Source organism: Mytilus edulis, chromosome 13 (genome assembly GCF_963676685.1).
Source record: "Mytilus edulis chromosome 13, xbMytEdul2.2, whole genome shotgun sequence".
NCBI lineage: Eukaryota > Metazoa > Mollusca > Bivalvia > Mytilida > Mytilidae > Mytilus > Mytilus edulis.
Window position 1 is genome coordinate 25,313,237 of NC_092356.1, and position 22,061 is coordinate 25,335,297.

Here is a 22,061-nt window from a genome sequence, read left to right on the forward strand (position 1 = left end):
TTTATTGCAGTATACTACTTTTGCTTTTATTCATCCTATCCATTAGTCTGTCTTATAAACATGAAGCTGTGTATATTTAGATGAAGTCTGTGTTCGTATTACATAGATTTTAGCTTAAATAAATAAAGCTGGTAAATCGAAAATTTGCCGGATAGTACAATAGAAGATTCTTCGTTGCTATTACAAAAAAGTAATAATAAAAGAAAATAATATAGAGGACAACCCTAAGCGTCCTTTCTGAGGGTAATATCTCATAAGGTTTTTAGTCACCCTTCATAGATCCACATGAGGTCAGTAGTGAACCGTGAAAACGATTAATTACACACGGGACTTTTTTCCAGCCATGTGTTCTTTTAAAAAGCAATAACATAACAATATTAACAGATGAGGTCCCTATTAAAGTCGACTTTTCGTCATTTACCAATTTATGAAATGTACTAGTTCCTTGAAGTTAATGCAGTCTTGTTAACTATGCTTTTGAACTAAGATGATATTCCACTTACATTGACACTTGAATAGAACGTAACAATAAAAAGGTTTGAAATTCTAGTTTAATCTATATTGAAACACCAGGATGTTCTTTTTCTTGTTTCATTTTACTCATGGTAAACATTTTAAAATTTCACTCTTAAATTTTGTATGCTGATCGTTTTCCAATATGTTATGTGGAGCCTTGAAAACCCATTGAATTAAACTTGTCATAATCACAATAAAATAACAGATAACGCGAATTGTATAAAGCTGGTATTGATGTTTTTCCAAGGCCACAATTCAGACATCATTTCATTGTACTAATTTGCCTGTTCATTTTCGATCTATGAGTTTGAATGTCATGCTGGTATCGTTCCCCCTTCTTAAATACATCATTATATCCACATAAAGTGATGTTTATTTGAATTTAACAGCCTAATTACGGTAAGAGTTCTATTTATATACTTGAGAGAAATTTATCCTAATTCGAATAAGAATTTACCAAACGATAACATTATCCAAATACTAAGACAAATTAGCAACAATAAAAAAAGAGAGGGATTTCTGATGACCTAGATAGTGTGTTAAAGTAACATTCTTACAAATTATATCATTACAGAAATACTTTCAGATAAGGTGTTTTGTTCGTTACGTAATATTGTGTTCAAGACTCTATCTTTCTTTTATTATATTCGTTTAAGTATTGTGTTTGAAATTTAGGTACATGACAATGTTACACTATTGTGATCAGTAAAGTACATATACAATTTAGTAACTTTGCCGGAACTGATTTCAATCCATAGGAACAAGTTTACCAAATAAAATGGACACTGGTATTAAGTCTTTTAGATGTATTTCCGTTTACTTGAATAAAGTATTCGGAAGCTTTTCTGTCATTTTCCCGGTAATTACCATGATATTAGTTTTGTATTGAGCAGTCTCATATGCACTAGGCAGATCGTTTGAATAGTTTACCGGATTCTCAGTACTGATTTGCTTATTTCTTTATTAATGATGCATTGCAATAACTTTAGTGTATTGACATGAACTATTAAACGTCTGCATATAAATGCGCATTAGTGGGTCTTATGTTGATCAGATTTTTAATAATTATGCAAAAGGAGGTTTACAATTATGATAGAAGACAAAGAAATTGGATCGAAAACGATTGCCGTTTTAGAAAAAAAATAAAAGAATAAATGTTGCATTCATTGTTATCCAGTCCTCCTGCATTTAAATTAATCTATGTTATAATATTAATGTTAAAAGGTTCATATCAAACTTGTTGTAAAGATTTTTAATGCAAATATCAATATAATCCGAACCATTCGGAACATATACGCGTAATGCTTTTTATGTAACCATTTTTGGTATAATGGCTGATGTCTCGGTTTGATTTATTTATTATGAGTACTTTTCCCAAAGATAGGAGTTGCAACATTAACGTATTGTACATAAATTAGGCCGTTAGTATTCTCGTTTAAATTGTTTTATATTTGTCCTTTAATGAGCATTTATATTTGACTATGCAGTATATGCTTTGTTAATTGTTGAAGGCCGTACGGTGACAGTTAGTTGGTTTTTTTTTCTGTGTCAATTAGTCTCTTGTAAAAAGTTGTCTTATTGGCAATCATACCACATCTTCTTTTTCGTATTGAAGTTCACATTGAAACTAAAATTACCACTAATTCCTATTTTTTTTCTTCTAAATTTCGTTTTCATGTGTCTTTCTAAAGTCAGAAGCTCTCATTTCAGTGAATGCTTTTAGTTTTCATATGTGATTTTCGCTTGAATTATTTTCATGTTGTCATATAAGGGTTTTTGGTGTCCGATTACAAGGCATTTGTTCTTTCATTGTTCATGTCCGTACGGTAAGATAAGACTTAGTGTTGTTGCCAATACATGCATCATTTGGTCTCTGATGCAAGGATAGTTGTCTCATTTGTAACAAATATCTCTATATCTTTTATTTTATATATCTTTGCTTGATTAACACGAACAGTTCCTAATTACACATGCATGTAAGTGACCTTTCTAAAGCTTTCTCGACAGTAGTTATCAAAAGGTGTCATATCATTCAGTATAAAAAAATATCTGTTGAAAGAAAAAATATAATGAAGATCATACTAATTCGTTTTTTATTGAATAAATACTGTGAAGTTATGATTTTCCTATATGGAGCACAACACCTCGGTTCAAGAATATTTGCTTCTGTTTCATTGATTTTAGTGTTGTAGAGAAATTGATTCCACCAGTTCATAGTTTTAATGAGTCTTTACAGAGAATAATGTCAAACGCCTTTTTCAGTTTGTGTTATTTATTATTTGTTACCACTTCATTTGCGTATCGTATCATTTTGATGTAACCACTATTAGCAAGTATTAAAGTAATATCATTAGTTCTAGAAAAAGCGTATAATGGGAATCATTTTGACAACAACTTAGGACATACATTTAAATGAAACATACTATTTTACTTCATATGTCACTCTACGATAACTGTATTTATTAGAATATTTTGAGTTTACTGGTCTGTTATGAAGATTTGACGTACATTGGGAAAGTGGTACATATTGAATTCCCCTTTTCTTATAAATATAGAGAGATGATCTATGATTCCCAATACAAATTTATTTCACCGGAGCTCTGTTGATGTTGATAATGTACATTTTTGTGTTTGAACATGTACTTCTGTTTATAAGAGTTGGTAAACCTCTGCCATAGTTTTATTGGAAATATTACTATGAAAATAGTTGGTTTCTTCGTGTTTTGAACTGTTGTTTTGTGTTTCTGTCCCATTTGTGTATTGCTTTACCTACCTTAAATATGTTTCTGATGCATGCGTCTTGTAGGTTCTTTCCCATCGTGTTTATTTGATGGATAGCCTTTTCTAGCTTCACATCATATCAATCGCCGATTTACAATAATCACCACAGTACGTATTACTATCTGACCGTTTAATGTATAGAATACGCATTGATTTTTGAATCCATGACTTATGCACAATGTAACAAAAATAATTGGATCCACAAACGCCATATAATTATCGATTTCCATGATCATATGACTATGATACATTCTGTATGTAAATTTTGTATAACTTTATCTTCGGGTACATAAAACAAACGTAAAAGGAGCGAGATCGGATGCTTTTTTACACACGTTCTAAAAAATGTATCGTATTCGAGGATGCAACTATCGAGCAAAATAGAACACACATGTGGTTACGGCAAGCGATGGATATGCATGGTTAATTTTGACAAAGATATTTTTTAACGGTCAATCAAACTTTCGATAATTTGGGATCTTTAGTTTTAATACTTCCTTGTCATCAGCTCCCTCCACTAATAATATTATGACAATGCAAACATCTCGATTCCGTTTCAACCGAGAAATCCCATATCCAGGCTCTGCGTAACTGCTATACAGACATGTACATCTTATACTGGGATATTTCATAATATCTCTTTATATATATATATATATAATCATACAGATCACATTCACAAAGCATCAATAGCGTGCATATACGATAAGCAAAAGAAAAGTAACTTGAAAATACAAAAATATGCACAATTTCACCAAAAAACCAAACACAACTTCTATTTCGAATAATTTAAGGCATGCATTCCTAAATATGATAAGTTTTTTACTTGACTTTTTTCCCTAGCATGAAGTATAAAATATGCTTAAAGAGTTAAAAGAATACAAGTCATGGTTATGGTTTTTTAGAACAACATATTTCACCGGAAAAGCCTATAAAGTTTTTTTTTTTACAATACAAATCAATAGGCTTTGACCGATGTCATGTATTTCCGATATCACTCAAACCACGTAAAGGTGTACACTTTTACAGGAAATTCAAGAAGTACGTTTACACTTAACAGATGATCAATTGAAATATAATATTTAAATCACTCTATAATGCTTATATAATAAAACACAGGAGAGAAAAACAACCAAGTTATTAACAGTACTCCCTTGTTTTGATTTCTTGTTCCATTATATACAAGAGTTTATTTGATTTGACAGAATACAGAGGGGATCAACAGACGCTGTTCGGATATTTACTATAATTGGAATAAGAGTTAACAGATCAGCATTGACTTTTTGTGTTATTGAGGGATTAATCAGATTATCAGTCACATCACTGAAAATATACGTAAGTAATCTTCAAACTAATAGCTTATCTTTAGTTTTAATTAATCTCAGCTGTGAATATACCTAATGCTATATGTGTTGTAATGTTGAAAGGTAAACCTTTGATTTGAATTATAATACATAGTTTACACTTGTATGTATGATGAATAATTCAGGACTTACACTGCGAAGTTTTGTTAGGATCTTTAAATGGTAAACATATTGAAGTTGGTTCTATTTTTGTCGCATGTTGGCGAAAGTTTGTTGTATAACTGTAAAAATAAGAGCAATGAAAACAAAAGCATATTGCTTATCAATGAATTTAAAAATATATGGATATGGATAAATCAAATCAAACATTACATGTTTGATACGACAGACTAAGGCACCAAACACAGACTGGGTAGTCAATATAGTACTACATAACTAAAACTTCACCAGAAAACATGCTGGGCAAAATAATTTAATATCAAAGTTTCAAGGTTTATCGAATAGAGATCAGACACTTATTTATAACATCCTGTTGTAATACTATGAAAAAAAATAACAGTTTGGAAAGTAGACGTTACGCGTCACTGGTTTCCTCTCAGTTCAGTTTTAAAAACATACAATCATTTTGCTTTCGTCCGTGTTACTCCCTTAATCAAAGTTAAAATTTGTTTTTTTCGAATATATTTTCTATGCATTTTAACGTCATGTCAACGTCAGTGTATCTCCAATGGAGGAGGATCTCATATTCTATATCGAGAACAAATTTATTGACAAAAATGTTTTATTGTTTTATTTATTTTGTTTATTATTGTTTCATTTACCTTTTGTTGGATTTTTTGTAGAAATCATAGTTATAATTTGTTGTTTCAATCTCCCTCCTGAAGCTGTGATGACATTTTCTGAACACCGAATGAATATTATTATTATTTTTTCTTATTTATATATCAAATAATGACAACAGTGGTTCAAAACTCATACATCGATAGAAAAAAAATCCGGGTTACAAACTAAAACTGAGGGAAACGCATTAAATATAACAGGAGAACAACGACACAACAGAAACACAACCTTAAAATGTAACACACACAGAAAACGAACAAAGCATTAGACAAAATCCGATGAGAATAACAAATATACATCAAAACTAAATACATGAATTTGGGATAGAAAAGTACCGTGACACGTCTTAAACCAATGTGAATTCACACTCAAATATAAGAGGAAACAATCAACTTAACAGTAACACAACGTTAAAATGTAACACACACAGAAACGAACAATAATTTAACAATGGCCATTTTCCTGACTTGGTACAGGACATTTTTTAAAGAAAAAAAATAGTGGGTTGACCCTGGTTTTGTGGCATGCCAAACCTCCCGCATTAATGGCAATCTTCTATAGCAATATTTAAAACACAAAGCTTTTGAATGTATACTTTTGCTATGAAAACGCATCAAACGATTAACATATAAATGCCCAAATTTTTGTTTCGAGCGAGGTTATTTCAGTATCATGCGTTTGAGTTTTGCATAAATCTTATCCAAAAGTTTCATATATTGGCTGGTTCAAGATCAAACTCATTTACCACACAAGTTCGAAAGAACTATATATTAAATCTTTTTACCTTTATTCTTTTATTTACATCTCTGGTTGAAAACAAAAAAGGAACTTGCTACAATCAAAACTTCACTAGATGAAAAAAAGACAAAATAATGATCAATAAACAAAAGGACAAGAATATAAACAGGTACTGGCAATACTTCATAATAAAAACTGGGAATGATATTTCGACAGGGTCAGTTGTTGATGTCTTAAAAGTTTTACAGTGTTTTGATAAATAGTCGCACTATGCATATATGTTTGAAGAGGGGTGTTCATTGTCAAACGTTAATTTGAATGATATTAAAATATATCTTAAAATTGGACATGTCAAGTTATCTCAGTAAGTCCAAACAGAAGCTTTCCTTCAAAGTAAGGCTTTATATTGCAATTTTACGTACTGTTTTTAGTTTGTAGTAAATTTTTGACTGATAAATATATCCCTTTTAATGCTGTACACTTTTTCATAATATATTGCCTCATCATGTAATGATCACTTATTTTCATTGTATTCTCCTCTGTCACCTTGCTGCACTTTAACATTTGACGTCACTATTATTTTATATATTGGTGCTGGTCGTGTAAAACTACCCTCAGGCTCAATTCCTGGTATGTATCAGAGTCACTTTGCGTCTAGACAAAATTAGAGCGAAGATCATTACCAGTGATAATGTTTGAATTAATGATAGTCCAAACTGTGAATATATAAAGCGGTTAGTGCAGAGAAAAGATCTCTTTGTAGGAAAACTACTTATATCACGTATGCAATTTTACTAGACATAATTGGCTATACTATTGATAATTTGTTTCAACGAGATCTGTGAAACGTATTTAGTAAATAAGTTTCTGTTCCGTTAATGTATATGGGTAACCTTAATATATTGAAATGATGTACTGATTAATGTAAAGTGGTGAAGTTTTAAACATCCGTTGTGCAGTCCGTAGTCCTTTACAAATCTAATAATGATTTGCTTTGGAACACTACAAAACATCAACCGTGGCTTCGACCTTAATAATCCTCAATTTGCTTAGTTGTATGCCACACACATAATGTTGATTCGTTATCATGGTTATAAGTATATTAATAGGTACATCCCATCTTTTTTCTCACCCCTTTAACAATTCGTACGAGATCAAATACAATTCCATGTTTGCAGTATAAAGTCATTTCCTGCGATAGAGACTTGTTTCTGTGTTGCGTACAAGCGTACGGAAACTCAAATTCAATTACTTTAGTAATTCCAGTAATTTGATAAATTATATGCTGTGTTTACGTCATGAATCCGTATTCTACTACGTCCTTTAAGCTGGAAGTGATGAGGTTTTTTTTTATAATTAAACTGTGAGCAACGAATATACGCAAAATCGCATTTGAATCTCTACAGATGATATTAAGATCAAACACATAGCAGGTCCAATCACAAATTAAAAAATCTAAATTGTATGTACAGTACTACTTGGCATTTTTTAACAATTGTTTGAATACTCGAAACTGGGGTGAATTCAGTGTGCCCTGAAGCACTAAATTAAATTTAAACGATACATACAGTTTCCAAGATAGTATTTGTCTTTATGTATATGATTCGATTTGTACTCTTTTATTCTTTACGAAATAAGAAGGTGTGGTATAATAGCCAATAAGACAAATCTCAAACATCGAACACATAACATACAATTGAAAAACTGTATTTACTCAATATTATGGTTACAATGTATGTTATAAGAGTTATCAAAGGTACCAGGATTATAATTTAGTACGCCAGACGCGCGTTTCGTCTACATAAGACTCATCAGTGACGCTCATATCAAAATATTTATAAAGCCAAACAAGTACAAAGTTGAAGAGCATTGAGGATTCAAAATTCCAAACAGTTGTGCCAAATACGGCTAAGGTGATCTATGCCTGGGATAAGAAAATTCATACCATGTATTATGAAGAAACTATTTATAACTTTAATAACTCAATTTAAAAAAATCTTAGGATTAGGAACATAATAGGAACATAATGGTCTACTTTTACAAATGGCGACTTGGATGGAGAGATGTCTCATTGGCCCTTATATCACATCTTTCTATATATTCGAACCATTGTACTGACGTAAATGTTGACCAAAATATATATGAAAGAATGTCAGTTTGAATATTAGATTACCACTTGACTTTTATGTGTTGATGAATGATTCGATAAAAAAACATTTAAGGAATATGGAATTTCACAAGATTAAATAAGTCATTTATCTCACTAGTAACTGTAGTCTTTTATTCCAATTAAATGTTCATATATATAACTTGATGTATGCAAGGAATTCAGAACATCATACACAAAAGGTATGTCTTATGAAATCAAAATATGTCATCTTACTGAGAGTTGAAGAACAACAAACATGTTTCTTGATTGAATATATAGTTTGTATTCTGTAAACCGACACAAGGAGTATGACGTTTAAAGATTCTAACATAAAATATTAACTGAAAGGATGACAGTGTTGTTTTTTCTATGGTCGGGTTGTTGTCTCTTTGATACATTCCCCATTTCCATTCTCAATTTTACACATTTATAAAGTGGACTACAAAATGATCAAGTCATATCTTTTCTTGTTTATAGTTACTTCGTGCTATTTATTTTTAAACATACAGTATTTGTTCAATAAGGTTCAAGTTTTTGTAATTAACTTGCATATGACCAGCTTATGACTGCATGCCCTCGTTCTGGGTTGAAGACTTTCAAGCCACAAATTGGGACTTGTATACATGTATATTTCAATTACGAGAGATAATTCTCTATCCATGAGTGGATGTACACAAACTAGCCCACCGCTTTTTTTTTGATGTTCCTCTCTCTGGCTAGAAATGTTTTTTTTTCGGTTTTGTCTGGAACAATATAATATATTTATTGTATAATTATTTTTGTAGGCTAAATTAAGCCTTTGGTTTTACTATTTGAAGTTTATTTCATATTTGACACGGAACTATAATATTATATAGATACAATTGATAATCGTTGATTCTTTAAAAAAACAAACCATGAACCCGGATTGTACAATGTTTTTTTTTTAATAACACAATATTTTTGAAAACGATGCAATATCGTTGTAAATTGAGAATAACACTATAATGTGAAAGAATTTTTCTACATATTGTTTGTTACAAATTCTTGATAATTTTTCGATTTGTATTCTTTTTGCATAACTTCTTCTTGGTTTTATATTACACAATTCATTTTCATCCGACGAAATTCAATTTAGGAACTGTTATTGAATTTAGATAAAGCATTAATTATGTGAAACTGTATATTAATGGAAATACAATTATATTTATTTGGTTTCTATAGAAAAGAATCAATGACTAATCTATAAAAAATTTCTTCTTTTTTGCATATAGCAACCTGCAAGAATATATATATCACCATATAAATGATTTGCGAGTAATTGTTTTGGTTTTGGTTAATTACGAGTCTTTAAATGATAGTTTCCCCCTCCCCCTATTTAGCATAAGTTTATTTGTCGGATGGATAAAGTCCAGTTTATCCTTAGTATGTATATGCCCCAGTCTACGTATACATTTATTAACAACAATCTGCGTGCACGAAAGTCCATAGTAGCTTTTTCATACAACGACCACTATGTGACAAAAGTGCTCTAATTATAACTGATTTAGAAAACTTATTTGTAAGCGTACAGTAAGAATGACCGAATGCAATAATATTGGGGAGTTTCATTGGTGATCATCTGCTCTTTTTGGCCGAGTTCTCAACGTATATGAATGTTGGGAAACTTGGTAAAGTAAACATATATCATATAAACGTCATCTACAGACATTTTATATTGTAATTCAACTTTCACGAATTTGGCTAGTTTGTTTATTGAATTTGTTGTGCAGTACATTTCAATCATATATCCTATGCTACTCTATATTTGTTATCTAACGTATAATCAGAAATGTGTCGTGGTTATCTAAATCTGTATACTGCTAATATTATAACATGTATAATATTTAAAAGCGTCATGGCATGACAATTTGTAAATAATTTTTGTTAGATTTATATATTATTTGATGATAGCATCTGCTTACCCTTCCGGTGCACCTGAGATCACACCCATTTTTTGGTTGGGTACATGTTTCTTTGACTATAGTTTTCTATGTTGTACTTTTATTTGTCTTTTTCTTTTTTAGTAATATGGCATTGTCAGTTTATTTTCGATCTGTGAGTTTGACTGTCCTTCTGGTATCGTTCGCCTTTTTTTAAAGTACATCCGGCGACTGTCAATTAGATGTACAGATGTTGAGTGATCTATATCTAGTAAAATTTTAAGAATTTGGTTCTACCTTGATATTGAGGTCCTCTTGGATAAGTTACGGTAAATACAGAAAGATTTCTAATTAGTAAATTCATGAATTAAATGGTTTATTGTATAATTTAATTAAGGTCAATGTAATTAGTATTCCAGCGCGGTAATTTGCATTCCAATTTGTTTTTTGGACACTAATAATATATCGATGCTCACATCTGTCCCTTTCCGTGGCAGCTAGACAAATGAGCACTTTAATCACTTCTGAATATAAGATAAGATAGGTTCTATACAACCAATACATATTGATATGTAGAAGAAGAAATTTCTAGATAAGGCAGATCCTGCTATTAACCTAATTTAAAAGTAATTTACAAATGGAATAACATTTGATGTTTAACCAAGTTTGAAAATGTGGCTATCATAACCATAGATTGAAGTATTATATGTCGTCAATACAATACTTCCATGTTATAACATATTATATAAAATGCCATCAGTCGTAAATCAATTATATTTGATGGTATTGTAAATAACACGAACTTATCCAATTCCAAACCAGACTTGTTTTTTATCCTATCATTATGCCTGTCTGATAAATATGAAACTATCGCTGATGTTTAAACGCAGTTTGGGTTCGTATTACATTTGATATAAGAAGCTACACAGACAATAATCAAGATAGCACAGTAGACGTATTGGCTTTCTCTTCCCAATAAAAAAAAATAGGACCATATTTCACAACTTTGAATTAAGAAAGCCGTTAGGCATGTTAGGTTAACGTCCTTAAAAACTGGTCTAAACTGTCCTAGAACAGTTCTACATAGAACAGATCTGCCCTAGAACTGTTCTCAGTAGAACTGTCAAAATCAGTTCTAGGTAGAACTGACTAAATCAGTTCTAGCTAGAACTGTTAGGATCAGTTCTAGGTAGAACTGTCAGGATCAGTTCTAGTGTAGAACTTTTTAAAACTGTTTTAGGTAGAACTGTCCAAATCAGTTCTAACCGTAGAACTGTCAGCTGAACTGACTTGATCGTAGAACAGTTCTAAATGACGTCACTGCAGTACTTTACTGTTTAGCAGATTTTCTATATTTTTACTAATCAAACGTTACATGTACAAATATCGAAGCGGATAGAGAGGTTATCTGACTCATCGGAGAAATATTTTTATATGATTGCACACTAACATCGTGGTTTACGTTGCTTCGTTCCTCGTTTTTAACAGTCTCTTCTCTTATAACTCTGCATTTAATCTGTTTATATCTATGTTTATGTTTACATCGCTTATATGGTCATAGAAGGTTAACTCTATAGTTCTAGGTAGAACTGTCCAAATCAGTTCTGGGTAGAACTGAGGAAATCAGTTCTAGGTTAGAACTGTTCTAGCTAGAACTGTTTAAAAGGTGTCAGGCTTAGAAGTCTATATACTGTCCTAGAACAGTTCTCCGGACAGATTCTGACAGATTTAATGAGAGGTTAGGAGTGATTTCCACTGTATCGTTACAATTTCCCTAGCTTCCCGTCATCGTACGTCATACACTTGACAGATTTCTTTAATTTAAAGACTGTCCATGAAAACTTCAGTCAATAGTTTTTGTTTTGAGATTTATAATGTTTGATACTATCTCACTGACGTATGAACAACACATTTTTTTGTTCATCAGTTTTTCTGTAGTAGTAGTGCCATTTTGTTTACCTTGTTAACATATTTGTTTGTTTTATTGTGATTATGACACATTGTTGACTGCTGATCCACATTTTTGCCATATCGACCTAGGATGTCTGCTTGTTTTGTTACATATTGTTGTCAGTTCAATGTAAATTTGTGTAACAGTTATACTAGTGAGATCGTTATCGTTTTGGATTTTTTTTATTTAGTATGCTTATCGCTTTCCAATATTTTATATCATCTATATGGAATCATTGTATAACAATTACCCTAGTCACATTAAAATGACAGATAAGACGAATTATGTAATATGTCATTTGGATTTTTTTCACGTCAACAATTCAGACATCATGTCGTTGTTGTCTATTTTTATTATACTATAAATCCTAAATGCGTTTATTGCTGTAATCTTAAATCATCAAAAACAATTTTCAGGTATGTTTTTGAGAGGTTTATTCCTTTTTTTGTTTTAAATTGACCGGATTAAGATTTTAAAATATCAAATGCCATAACTTGTTTGTCAGTTTAAAGATGTGGTTTTGAAATTCAAAATTGAGGAATCGATTTGGATTGTTAGAAAAGTGTCTGAAGAATAGTCTTCAAATTCTCAGTATATTTCTCCCAAACCCTAGCATATACATAAAAATTGAACAATTGCAGAATGAGAAGTATTTTTTCAAAAATAGTTTTCTTGTTAGGCGTTTTGTTCATTACGTAATATATGCTGTTCAATACTCAAAATACCCTTTCCTATATCCGTCACAGTATTTTGTTTAATATTCAAATACATGACAATGGTATATTGTAATGATCGGTAAATTACATATTATGCAGTGTATATATAGTAACTTTCTCGGAACTGAATTCACTTCATACAGACATAATAACCAATTAACTGAGACTCCGTCATTTTGCCTGTTAGATATATTTCCGTTTCCATAAATAAAGTGTTTGAAAGACTACATGACTTTGTTCCTGCTATTACCATATTAGTTTTGTATTGAATGGTTTCACCGGCAATGGAAATATCATTAGAATAAAGTACAGGATATCTTAGAATGACTTCGATTAATTCTTTTATTCCTGATCCATTACAAAAAATATGTGTCAAAGGACTGTACATTAGAAAGTCTTATATTATTAATAATTAGATGCAAATGATAGTTTGGTATTATGATATATGACAATGCAATTTATCCGCAAACTTATATCATTTAAGAAAAAGAACACGAAAATAAAATCGTATTAAGGTGGTATGGGAGTCTAAAATAAAAATGATAGAATTTGTTCATACTTTGCCAAAACGTTGTATCTATTGATATATGTTGAAAAATATAATACAAATGATAGGTAAGCTACAGGACGGGACAAAATGACACATTTTTGTATGGATTATACAGGAAAAAAAACCATTTTGTGATTAGAAACTAAACAAAATGATAGAATTGTTAAATACTTCAGGAAAAGATAGCTTTCAGACACTGCTTTGAGAATATCAAAAGAAAAGATAGGGTCACCGTACGTTTTTTCCCCTACAATACAAAATAGGAAAATTCCATTCAGAATCCTTCAGAAAATGCACTTTTTTAGAGTTACCTCCCCTTAAAATGCCAATTTAAAAAAAAAAAAAAACAACCAAAAATAATTAACATTTGCAAAAATATCAATATTCAGAAGTTATATTCTGATAAATTGGTACTTTTAAATGAAAATGAACATTAAACATCTGCATTCCTGCATCAAATTTTGCTAACTTGATGGAAAATCTGGACCTTTGATTCTCTGTTTTTTACAATCCAAGATGGAGGAAGACACCCATACCACCTTAATCATATGCATTTGTCGTCTTCTAACATTTTGATAAGACATACGTTTTATATTCAAATCATATAAATGCAAACCCAGTATTGTAATAATCTGAATTGATGAATTATATATTGGATCTTGACACACTCATATGTACAATTTAGTCCGCAAATAATGTCTGTTTATTCGAAGACTTAATCAATCACTTGTAAAAAGGTAATTGTTATCCCATTAACATGATAAAGGACGTGGTTGTGTCAGTATAAGATCACCTTGATGGTCAGACCCGGGAAGGTGATCTTGCATTGTCTCATCAAGTCCGAATGGGAAAACATTTTCAAATCCCTGCTTTTCAAATCCCTGCTTTTCAAGACAATATGAAAAAAAAATAGGATTCATATTATCTAAATCAGAATACTATGATACAATAATTATAACATACTTCATATATTACTATTCATCCTGCAAATGAGTGCCTTACTATACAGATACAGCCCTACAGACATCGCTTTGCTGTATCTGTATAGTATAGATATACTATACAGATATCGCTCTAAAGCTCCGCCCACAGCCGGTACTACGTTTGTGCATTACTGTTGGGGAGTGTTGTATGAACCTGTGTGACCTCAGAATGTGTATTGCAGTTGCATTCCAACGACGTATTGATTGATACGAATTCTCGATTACTTTATAAGTTCAGTTCAAAATTTTGAAGCGAAGTAAAACTCGTACACTTCTGTTTTAAATTGGACAATGTTTTGTTGTTTCTTTTTACTGTTGAAATTAGTTGTTATGTTAAAAAAGATAATTATTCACCTTGAGCGATGTATTATTGTTGACTATTCGAGATTTTTTTTTTTTTGCGAACCCGCTTTAGTTGAATGTGTGCTTTTAATCGAAAATAAATGCAAAAAAAGTGAGTTTTTTGTCTTTCAAAACACAAACAATATACAGAATTGATTGCAGGATAAAGACAATAACTGTATAGTCTCTTTAAATATCAGCTGTATTTGTACTCTGCTCAAAACTGGAGTAATAGCTCGCTAAAGTTCGCATTACACTTGTTTCATAGCCTTTCTACAAATACATCTGATAGTTAAAGACACTGAACAGTTATTGTCGATATCGGATATGCACTTTATGAGCCCCGGATACAATGTTTAAATATGTTGATATTTACATTAACTTGCATTGTAATAAATAGCACGAAATTAGAAAATGAAATCTTGAACATTTTTTTACAACACTGAACAATTTGGCATTTATGAATTTAGGATTCATATTCAGTTGATCGCCAATCAGTGTTTACGATATGTGCAGTCTATTTACAGGACATACATTAAAATTGAAGATGATTCTTACTTTTGACCGCAGAGCTATATTCAAAACAACAGCTTTCGTTCCAAGACATCTTTTAAACATAAAACTTTACTCAAAATAATTTAGCCACTATAATGATTAGAAGTATCCTTTTTAAGCCCATTTTTCTTATCAAAGTTGTCAAACAGTGTCGCCTCACATTTCCAATTATCAATACTATTAACGTCGATATCAATGAGTTCATTGGTGTCGATTGCTATTAAATGCAATCAGCTGATTATTAGTTTTCTGTCAAAATCGATCCGCGTTACGAGTTCAAGGTGAAATCTGAGTATTGTTTGATGAGGGGAAAAGTCCAAAACCTGAAACAAAATTAACAAAATCGGCGTTGTCAAACAGTTATATATTTATCGCCAAGTTTTTTCGTTAACCACAAAAATTTAGAACTCCTAAGAAAAATTAAAAGACGGAAATTATCAAATGTCAAAATTAAAATATCAAACATATCAAACACATGAAAACATATTCTGTACAACTCTGACATGGTACAGGTATTGACTTATGTAAAAAAATGATGGATTCAAAATATTTTTAGCTAGATAAAACCTCGTACTTGTATGAAAGTTGCATATTATTTCATTTCATTGACAACAAAGTGTGAGAAGAGAGGCACATCCTGATTTAAACGTCCATCCATTGTTGAATGTCTATTACGCATACAGTATCTCAACAAAGGTAAACTATGCAAGGTTCATCTATATGTTAAATAGATCCAGTTACTGTTAGTACTTTAAAGTTTAAATCAAGGGTCAATCCCAATCAATACAAACGACGGATATGATTTTTGTGATTTTAAAGTATATCATTTAGTCAACTTAAAGGGTTTCTGAAGCTTTTATCAAGTACACATGTTCTTTGATAAAAATAATTGCAGAGGCCCAAGAAAACACAACATTATGGGGATTTTCAAAGCTTGAAAATCTTCGACAAGAAAACACATTTTGTTTTACTCTTTCAACGACAAGAGGTCAAACATTGCATTTGTTTTAAAAACTGATATTTCAATTACACATACAAACACGACAATGTTGTATGGTAAAGATATATACAAACCAATGTGATACCTTTCGGCATATTAGAATAAACAAATATAAAATAGACAAATTGATTTATGATATCTCCTTATATAGCACTTTAATAGTTATAGATAAATGTTTCAAACAAACTTCAGGTTTCAATTCTAGCAAACAAAATTTACCTTTTTATTGATTTTTCTATTATTGTTATGCCTCTATTGACCACATGGCTGCTCAAGTTTTGTTCATCATTGGCTTTAAATTTAATATGCACCAAATCTATATAGAGTTTATTTCATTAAAGTGGCCGAGTATTATTAATAGTTGCATCAGTACTAGTACTTTGTGAAACTAATTCATATCCTTGAATTTCACATTGAGACACCTATTCTTATTTTTATCATTTTCAAAAGAGCCTTTTTATGTGCTAAACCCACACCAGGATCTCTTCCAGTGGATTGCAATTGGCGCTGTATTTTTATATTTTTTTGTTTATAATGTTTTACGATTCACAATTTAAGGGCGGTTTATTGCTGACTACGGTAATGATGTTGCTTTTTGTTTGCGGTTGTACGGTGACATATAGTCGCTTACATATACGTCATTTGATTGATAATTGTGTCATTGCCAAACATAAAAAAAATTCTAGAACTTATTTTTACATAATAATCCTTCTCTTAAGTCTTTCTTATGGATACACGTCTTATTGGCGATCATATATAACGCTCTCTGCATGCTTAAAGCGGAAAATTCCTGATAACACATTCATTTAAGCGTCTTTAGCTAAGCCTTTTCGACAGCATATTGGTAAATGTTTCTTATCATTCAATATGAAATATATGTTAGATTGTAAAAGAGGATAATACAAATTATACGTTTTATATCAAATAATTCCTGTAACAATACGATTATCTATGGAGCATAACACCTCTATTGGTGAATATTTGCATATGTTTCATTGATTTTAATCTTGTTGAGGAATTGATTTTATACGTTATTAATTTTGATGAGTCTTTACAGAGAATAATGAAATTTTCAGTGTTCATGTCAAACGACATTTTCTGTTTCTGTTTCATATTATTTGAACTCATTTATTACCACTTGAGTATAAGATTTAAAATTGGTTTTAGTAATAAGATCTAAAATAAATTATTTTCGACAACAAATTAAGATATACTTTACGGGACAGCGTGTTTAGGGAAATCAAATAATGAAACATACTTTTTACGTCCTTCGTCGCTTTATTACTTATTTTACTAATCAGAGTATTTCAAGTTGACTGTTTTTATTGTTACTGGGAAAAGTAACGATTTTATAAATCCTCTATATACAATTGTTCTTGTTGAAGCTTGTATTATTGATCGATAGTTTGTGTAACGCCAGTGGAACATATGTCATAGATATAAAGGACAATACACTAGTGATAACTATCAACAAGACATGGAAAAACTAGACGCTATTCAAAAGGAGACATATTTGCCTTCAACAGGCTACCTACATACCCAATCAAAGAGGAATTGGAATTATTAAATAACGTGGCGCTCTCTCTCTGCATTACGTTCATGATGCATTCGAATTAACATTCCTGTTTGACCAAATGGGAGTTGAGTATTTAAACATTCTATAAGCAAAGTTTGAAACGAACGCCCTAGTTTTCTACTTCTATCACCTCATTCTCAATACAGCACAGAACTGATTTGAGGTGTACCGTTTTGAAACCGAAGAATAAAACTGATCAGAAGACAACCAGAAAAAAAACTGTCTACCATTAACATTAAATATCTTTCACGATATTTAGCAGTGTCGAAAAGAGTTGTGAATCAATTTAAAAAATTCCATCAAAACAAATGAATGCAACACCATCAAATACTATTATAACAGTACAAATTACCATTTTAAACAGATAAGCAAATTCAATTTACCATAATAATGAAGTCAAGAAAATAAACTCAATTGTATTAAACTGGCAACGTAAGACTTAAAAAAAACAACAAAAACACGCTGAATGTACACAGTTACGGGACATTTACGGAACAGTTATGGAACAGTAACGGAACACAATTTTTTATACGAATCTGGTGATAAGAAACCATATCCTATTGCAAATAAACTCATCATAGATACCAGGAATACATTTTTTATATACGCCAGACCCACGTGTCGTCTACAAAAGACTCATCAGTGACGCTCGAGTCCAAAAGAGTTAAAAAGGCTAAATAAAGTACAGTTGAAGAGCATTGAGGACCAAAATTCCTAAAAGTTTTGCCAAATCCACCTAAGGTAATCTATGCCTGAGGTAGAAAAGCCTTACTATTTCAAAAATTCAAAATTTTGTAAACAGTTAATCTATAAATATAACCATATCAATGATAATTCATATCAGCACAAAAGGCAATACAGTTCACATGTTTGAACATGAGCTTTTGTTTCTATAAAAGGTTGGTTCCATATTTTTATTTACTATTTTAGTATCATAATATTTTTTTTGTGTATTAAATATTTTTTATTGTTGTTTGGTTTCTATTGACATTGTGTTTTCATTAAATCTCCATTTTACAATATCGTGGACTTGCAGACTATCTCTAGTCTTGTCGTGTTGATGAATACATTTTTTTAGTTACCAATACGGAATAGCAGAACAACTTGATTGATCATTTCATGACTTTTGTATATCTATTGCATTAATAATTGGACCAAAAAAATATACCAACCTAACAAAACCTACATCACCTATTTACAATTGGGTAATTTCTCGTGCTTAGAACAAAAAGACATTTGTGTTGAGTATTCACTTCATTATATGACTAAGTTTTTTTTTGTATTTTAACTTTGCGTTTTCCTATCAAGAAATATGAAATAAGTTCACAAAACCATTGTCAAATATATGGCTATTTGCAACAACATACTAACATTTATGGTCAAGTGAAATGACTTTCGAGTTTACTATATTATATTAAACTATATAAAACAATCTGATTTGACCAGTGTCAAGCGCTTCCGACATCACTCATATGCGGATAATTGAACACTCTTACAGGAAATTCAACAAGAAATTTAACAAGTGCGTTTGAACTTAACAGATGATCAATTGACTCATAATTATAAATTATAAATATTCCCTTTGATAATTAAACACCGGAATGAAAATACTACAACTAAGTTATTGACAGTACTCCCTCGTTTTGATTTCTTGTTTCCTTAATTTATACTGGCGTTTATTTGATTTGACAGAATACAGAGAAGATAAACAGACGCTGTTCGGATATTTACAATAATTGGAATAGGATTTAACAGATCAGCATTAACTTTTTGTGCTATTGATGGATTAATCCGAATAAAGTCACACTACGAAAAATAAACGTAAGTAATCTAGAAGTTAATTGCTGATCTCTTAAATACATTTAATTTTCAACGTATTTAATGCTTTGTGTTTTATTGTAAAAGATAAACTTGTGATTTTGATTGGAATTGAGTACAAGTTTTACATTAGTATGTATGATGAATTATGCAGGTTTAACATTGCTATATTGTGTAAAGTTTTAAAATTTAAATGCTTAACATTTTGAATTTGCTTCTTCTTAAATCGTAGGTTCGTGAAAGTTCGTAAAAAGAATAAAATGTAAAGTTTGACATTTGTAAATGCAATAATAGTATGGATATGGATGCAATCAAAAACAAACATTCAATGCGTGACACGACATACTAAGGTGCGAAATACAGATTAGCTCGTCCACAGAGTACTTCCATTTCAAAATAACCTAAGATGACATGTTTGGTGCAAATCAGTTTATATCCAAATTTCCCAAAAAGTATCGGTCAGACATGATTTTGAAACAAACTGTTGTAATATCACTATATTAACAAAGAATAACTCACCAGAGAGAAAATGTTACATTTAACTTGTAGCCTCTCATTTGAATTTGAGATAATGAAAACTGGGGAGCTTGATTCTAGTTATGAAATACAATTGATTGCTCTAAAACCTCTCTGTTGCAAGTCATCTCCAGTGACACTGCTGTACTTTTGCATCAGACGTCACTGTGATTTTATTTAATGGTGGTAATTATGTACAACTACCCTCAGGCAAATATCCTGGTGTGTTTAGAGTCACTTTGCGTCTAGACAAAGGAGAGCTGAGATCATTAACAGTGACAATGTTTGAATGCATGATAGTCTAAACTGTGAATATATAAAGTAGTTAGAACAGAAAATAATCTGTTCGTACGATAACTTTCACGTATAAAATTTGACTAGAAATAATTGGCCTTTTTATTAAAAAAACATATTAAGTGTATTAGTTTCTGTTCCATTGACGTAATCGGTGTAAAATTGAATTTTTTTAGTGTAATGTAATGTAATTTAAAATATAAGTTGGTCAGTTCTTATACTTCTTCAGATCTTTCATTTTCTTTAAATCTGAGCAATAACGTTGCCGAGTCCAATTCGATATATAGGGTATTAGAAGTATTAGAACCATTTTACAGTTTTTCATTAGATCTAGAATAGGAACTACAATACTCTTGTTGAAAATGCGCTGTCGTCAATTTGTGTGTGAAGGAAACATTAAATTTCTGGCTCAGCTACGCGTTGCCAAGAAAACTGCTTATTCAACCGTCAAATCTCTTATTGACGACTCAAACTATTCAACTGCAGTACTGTTATTCCAAAGTAATCAGTTTTTAAATGAAGTTGTCAAATGATAGAATAAATCTTTCATATAAAGTCATGCAGAATTTTCGTTTTGTTTCCAATGACATTATGAGAAGATAAAATATGTAATTGATAAAAATAATGTGTAACTAAATAACTAAAATCAAAAACAAATTACAGCTACATTTGTTGTTTTGCATTGGAGTAAAAAAAAACATAAAGGGTGGCTGGGTAAAAAACATTATTAGGAAACAATTCGTTTGAGAATATATCTTACTAATAAAGTGGTGTCTCGTTTAATGTACTCGAACATGTCAAACAACCATTTCCCCTTTTACCACCAATTCGTACGAGATCAATTACAATTCCATGTTTGTATATTTTATTTTTGTATCGTACAGGCGTACAGTAAACAATCTTCAATAACTTAATATATTTCAACATTGTTGACGTACTATATGGTTTTTTTTTGTGTTTGCCATTCATCCGTTCGTTACTGCTTCCTTTAAGCTAAAAGTCAAGTTTTGTTGTTTATGATCAAATTTGGACATTTTGTACCTAACGAATTCGAATGCATAGGAAACTTTCCTATTAATGTTCACAGAATCTTCTTTTTCTTTCATTTCAAATCTTGAAATTGATAAAACCAACATTTATATTCGTTTTATGTTTTCACAATTTGCATAATTTGAATTAAAATACTAGTTCGAAATCGTAAAAAATGAGTTTAAACCTAAAGAGCAAAGAAAATGCTACAACAATTACGCAGACATCGATTATTTTAAAAAAAAAACCAACAATGCATTAGTCATCGTTGGTATGGGTACTTTTAGGAAGATTCGTGTTTATTTCATGTTATTACGATGATGATGATGATGATGATGATGATGATGATGATGATGATGATGATGATGATGATGATGATGATGATGATGATGATGATGATGATGATGATGATGATGATGATGATGATGATGATGATGATGATGATGATGATGATGATGATGATGATGATGATGATGATGATGATGATGATGATGATGATGAT

At 30.8% G+C, this 22,061-nt stretch overlaps 1 protein-coding gene across 4 annotated transcripts in view; it reads left to right on the forward strand.

The window, feature by feature from the left end:
• LOC139500012 (uncharacterized) overlaps positions 1–22,061 on the forward strand; it is a 105,613-nt gene that overhangs the window by 30,361 nt on the left and 53,191 nt on the right. For 2 of the 4 annotated variants that reach the window (XM_071288706.1, XM_071288704.1), the window contains 2 exons: positions 4,503–4,632; positions 19,595–19,723. The gene's annotated coding sequence lies outside the window, so the exon portion shown is untranslated. Of the gene's footprint in view, positions 1–4,363; positions 4,633–18,266; positions 18,465–18,754; positions 18,802–19,594; positions 19,724–22,061 lie in introns of those variants that run through there. The other 2 variants (XM_071288707.1, XM_071288705.1) reach the window with 2 other exon arrangements.